Here is a 6,000-nt window from a genome sequence, read left to right as displayed (position 1 = left end):
GGTAATAATGGCCTCTAGGAGCTGTGTTTGTAGAGGATCAATAGATGTCCATGGGCAGTTATGCAGGAAAACGTTGATATCTTCCCTGGGGGGAGTTATCTCTCTCATAAAGAGCATAGTAGAAATTTTGAACGTGTGTTGCTTGACTTTTTTTCAGTGAAAGCCCAAGTCCAAGTTTAATTTTGGATATGCAGCTGTGTGTCATGTATTGGCAGAGTCTACAGGTGAGGATGGACCCCACCTTGTCTCCCCCTCGTAATACCTCTGATTTAAACCCGGCAGGGATTTCTCTACCTGGTTTATTTAGAGTGCCCTCAGCTGGCCCCTCAGCAGCGCTAGCTGTTTCTTGAGGTATCTAGATAGGGTCGATTGGTCAAGCGTTCCTAGGATTTAATGTATCTAGTCAGGCCTGATTCAACCAGTCTGGCTTCTCTTGTGTGGGCAATATCAAGAGGTGTCATGGCACCTAGTATTGTTGCCTTGAAAATGTACCAAAGGGTAAAGCCTGAGGTCTTTTGGTGAAGGGCGTTAGACTCAAAATACGCAGAGATCTCCCTCCAGATTTCAACCACATTAATGGGATCTCTCAGCAAGTGGGGGGAAGACGCCAGCGAGGGCATGACTGCAATGAGGGCCCCTGGCGGTGTAAGATCAATTTCAAGTGAGCGGAGAGGGAAATGTCTGAGATGTGGGCAGACTTCAGGTCCCGCAGCAATGAGTGGGAAAGAAAAAGGTAGTCGATACGGGAGTAGGAATGGTGAAGATGAAAACAGAATGAGTAGTCTTGAATGTTAGGGAATCTATAACGCCAAGCGTCAATACAGCCCAGGTCAGTAAAGTCCCTCTTCAGGTCAACCAACATTCCCCCGTGCCCTGGAAGGAGAAAGTGGTGCGGTCCAAGTCAGGATCCCACACCAGGTTAAGGTCTCCTCCCACCAAGTCACCCTCTTCCTGTGTCACCTGGCCCCTCAGTATAGAACTAAGATACATGTCCTGTGATTGATTAGGGGCATAGATGTTTAAGACTGTGAGAGTGTGGGTGCCCTGCTGAATCGAGAGTTTAAAGAAACGTCCTTCACCATCCCTGACCACCGCAATACTTTTGCAGCAGAAGCCCACCCTGCACAACATTGCAACTCCAGCTGTTTTAATTGTTGAAGATGCCCAATAGCGCACCAGGTATTTAAGTTGGGATATTCGATTATATCTGACTCTTGTAGGACGAGATAGCGCCATATCTGGCGTCTTGTATTTGGAGTGCTCAATCCCCGAATATTGAGAGACAGAAATAGGATGTGTGGGGTATCATTCATAATCGGGGTCAGGGAACTCAGCCAGTGGGGGACAATGGATATATACCCCGTGTGTGCAGAGGTGACCATCGTAACCCCTGGTGGGTGTACAAGACAGGCAAAAAGGTGGGGACCATGGTCTAGCAGGGAATAGTAAGGCTGGTAGCAGAGAGCACCCCCAGTTCTGGGAAACAGGGAGTGCTGACACTTGAACCTAAATGAGAATAGTCAACAAAAGGTGTATAGTACCATCCCCTAACTATTCACAAAGAAAAAGAACAGCACAAACAATAACAGGCCAACCAGGCCAGGTAACTCAATTCAAGTCCTGGAATGACCTATGTGTCAGTGCACTAGTCATTCTGGAGAAGGCACACTCCAAAGGGATGAATTTCATAAGGGGGTCATGGAAAAGATGGGAAGAGTCCCCACTTCTGCAACTAGCACATGTCAGGGCAAGAATCGACCCCAGTGCATTCACAGGAGTCTCTGGAGGGTGAGTTCCGGGCCAGACCCTGCACAGCACCCCCATTGACAGTTGTAGCTGTAGTTAGTGTTCCTTGAGGTAGAGGTAGTAGTTTCTGAGGGTAAATCAAACCAGTTTGGCATTGTGGAAAGGTGGTGGACCAAAGGGCACCTGTGCTGTCACCCAAAGAATATAGGGGCAGATGTATCAAGCTATTTTTTTGTCGCAAACGCTGCGAATCGCAAAAATGCAGCGTTTGCGACAAAAAAATAGAAATTCGTGATGTATGTAATTTTTCGCATCGCAAAATAAGTAATCGCTATTTCTGAGATTACTTATTTGTGATTTTTGTGTTTCTGCGAACATTTTTGCGATTCCTAGTTTTGCGTATTTCTTATTTTGCGATAATCGCAAATCTAGAAATCGCAAAATAAGAAATCGCAAATAGATGTATAAAAAATTTGCTAATTGCGAAAACACGAAAATCGTAATTTAAGAAATTGCAATTAACACTAACAACAGTCAGGTGGTAACCAAGTTCAAAGTATATAAAGAACTCCACAATGCTGTTTCAACTGTCACAATGGCTGGACTGTACCTGATCGCCAGGAGGCTGCGCATTCAAGCCCTTGCACAGAGGAGACAGAGGCAGGAGAGAATCTTCAGACTGCATATTACACTGTTTCAGCAAACTGAAGAGGAAATTTATGAGAAATACAGACTGCATCCACACACCATTTTGGACCTAATTGATGAATTGAAGACATATTTGGAACATGCAGCAGCCAGGACACAATCAATTCTAACACATGTGCAGGTATTGTGCTCCCTGCACCTTTTGGCCTCTGGTTCTTTTCAAAGGGTCATTGCTGAGGTTGGAGTGCCCTTTCATGCTTTTTTAAGGTTTTTTTGGAAGCAATGATGAGTAGGCTGCAACGTCATATCTACCTCTCAAGAAATCAACAAGATACAAAATTGGAGTTTTATCAAATTGCACATTTTCCACATGTAATTGGATGCATAGATGGTACCCATGTTTCCATCATTCCACCTGCTGCCACAGAATATGTGTATAGAAATAGAAAATGCTACCATTCCATCAACATACAAATGGTGTGCAATGCTAAGTATATAATCACTGACATAGTGGCTCAGTACCCAGGGAGCACACATGACTCATATATCTTTAGGCACAGTGGACTTCACAGACGGTTGAGTGCTGGCGAGTTTGGTGAGGGTTTCCTACTAGGTAAATATGTTTCAAATACAATGTTTTTTTGCTGTCAATTCACTACTCCCATGTCCTAAGCAGGCCTTTATTAATTCTCATCATGCAGGTGATAGTGCCTATGCTGTTCGTGATTTCATCATGACCCCATACCTTAATCCAGCAAATGTACATGAAAGAAGATACAATAAGGCACACCGTTCAACACGTGGGGTAATAGAAAGGACTTTTAGAGTTTTAAAAAGACGGTTTCATAGGATTCACAATAGTGCCGGTGCATTACAATATAATCCTGCAATGTGCTGTAAAATTGTGACCTGCTGTGCCATGTTACATAACATGGCAATGAGAAAAGGAACTATTTTGGAAATGAGTGATTCAGATACATCAGATGAAGAAGAAATACCCCCCCAGGAAAAGTTGCTGCTGGAGTTGGAGCAGCAGCAGGAAGGCAAATACGTACTGACATCACATATAATTACTTTTAGGTATGAATTGAAAAACAAAAAGTTAAATGCTGTTTGAAGTATTATTCCTTTAATCATTGTAACAAAAGTCAAACTGCAAATGTGATTTCAGACCTGTTACTGCACCGATCTTTTCACTCATTCAACATAAAGTAAGCAACAGTGAAGTATACTTTTTCATTCATATATGACACAAAGCATTACTTTCTGCTCTGCCTGCGGTTAGAGTGCTGAGCAGATTCCCTGCTCCTGCTAGCATTAGTTTGGGCTGCATGTCTTTCACTTCTGCGTTGACTACTGTCTGAAGTAGGAGTTGGATTATTGCTACTCCTACTTGTTAAGTCATCAGTGTCAGTAGCAGTTTCCAAAAGAGGCCTTGCTCCTGCATTTGCAGTTTGCTGTAATTCAACTGCAATTGCAACTTTGTCCAGTCCTTTTGCAACATTTCTTGTGCAGTCAGAGATCATGCGCTGCATTGTTACACTTCTCCTTGTGAAATTTGTAGTGACAGCACACAGCCTGCTAATGGCCTTAGAGTAGACAAGCATCCTTGCACGCATACGACGTCCAACCCTGTTTCGTGCATCCTCAGAGCGCTCTATGGCCAAAGCAAGTCTATCAACAGATGCAGCTATGACCCTCATTCCTACACCCATTCCTGCATTGTTTTTATTCATTTCCAGCAGCTGGTTGTTGATGGACCGTAGGGCCCTGTGCTTCTGGTGCTGCACGCTTAACATGTCTTGCTCTAACCCAGCAAACACAGTTGGATTTTCAACAGCTCCATCCCTGCTGCTCCAAGAACTTTCCAATCTGTATGCTCTTCTTCTCTGTGCCTCTGTTTGCCCAGTATGTGATGGTCTAACGTGTTCCTCCTGTGTTCTATCTCTAGAACCTTCAGGCTCAACATCATCTTCCTCGAATGGAGGCAGAGGGGCCACACGTCTTCTTCTTCCCCTGACAATGGATTCAACTTCTTCAGATACACTGTCTTTTGCTGGTGAAACAATTGGGATCTCTGCCTCATTAACTTTATTATCCTCCTGGGATTGACCTGCATGTGCTGTGGATGTAGATTGAGACATATGAGTTTGTGGTGTGTAGTACTTTTCATGTCAATAAAGTTTAAATTTTTTAAGAAATGAAAACTGTCTTGGGTGTGCCTCTCAAATCAATACTATTAATTGTTAACTTTTTTACCAGTTAAAGTAGGCATGTAAACCAAACTTAAGTGATAAAAATACTGCTGAAATGTACCCCCAAAGACTGAGAGTCAGGGTTCCTCTCTAGTTTGGAATTACACCAACTTACAACATATATGACCCACAACTACACTAATACAAATTAATTCTTCTTACCTTCTGCTTCTTGTCCAAGCTCAGAGCTGTCGATCTGCGCCACACCACTGACACTCTCTGGCAAGATAGTTGCCTCCACAAGTTCCTCATGAGGAGTGGGCTGCTCCACTGTAGATATTCCCCCGCCTGTCTTATTTGAGTCCTTTAGCCTGGCAGCAAGCCTTTCTTTTGACCAAAGGCGCATATCATACCACCTTTTCTTTAATTCATCAATGGTACAGGGCACAACTTCCACAGAATTCACTTTCTCCCGGATTTCCAGCTAAGATTTTTCTTTTCCTAGCCTCAGGAACTTTAAGGGCTGCTTTTCCAAAAAGCAACTCATGGTTGCTAGCCATCAATTCAATAAGGGTTTCCTGTTCTTTGTCTGAAAATTTCTGTTTTCTTTCCCATTTTTCTTGAGAGGAACCTCCTTGTGAATTTTCTGCCTCCATGCTGCAGCAAAACAGGTCTTCACAGCTGCCAAACAAGCTTCCAACTGCCACTGGGTGTGGCTCAGGCAAGCAGGTGCAGCTAATCAGCAAGAGTTCCTAACTGTGATTTCATCACTTGTTTCCAGCATTAGCAGATTCACATTTTTTGCGATTTCTTAATTTGCGAAATTCGCTAAGAAATCGCAAAAAAAATCGGAATATATTCTGTTATTTTTACGAAATTGCAGAATAATCGCAAAAAAGTACATACATCGCCTTTTGCGATTTTGTATTTGCGAAAACGCAAAAGATCGCAAATAAGAAATCGCAAAAGGGAACATTGATACATCAGGGCCATAGTCTTCAAGAAGTTGAGGTGGAGCATACTTAAATGTGGCAAGTCTTGTTTGTTAGACAGAGGTTGAAGTGCAGTGGGCCAGTGAGGAGGCACCATCCAAGTATCGGATATGTTGGATCATATCTTGCTTAGTTTTGAGAGAAATATGCTCCTTGTTGCCTGGTGTAGGCTGGGAAGGTTTCACTATGGACCATTCCAGGTGCCGAGTTTCACAATTTGATGCCCGTGGTGAAGATGGGCTGGCCTCTCGAGACTCAGTTTGTATGTTCACAATTTTCCTGTAGGGAGAGAACCACTGGCGCCAGCCCTCCCATGTAAAGATATGGGCGAAAGGGTGACCCCCATTGATACCTGACATTAAGTTTGCGTGACAGGTTTAAAGTTTCTTCTCCATCGTAGAGTAACAGGAGTGAGATCT

Source organism: Lissotriton vulgaris, chromosome 10 (genome assembly GCF_964263255.1).
Source record: "Lissotriton vulgaris chromosome 10, aLisVul1.2, whole genome shotgun sequence".
In the NCBI taxonomy this organism is placed as follows: domain Eukaryota; kingdom Metazoa; phylum Chordata; class Amphibia; order Caudata; family Salamandridae; genus Lissotriton; species Lissotriton vulgaris.
The sequence above is the reverse complement of the archived record's forward strand: the minus strand, read 5'-3'. Positions refer to the sequence as shown.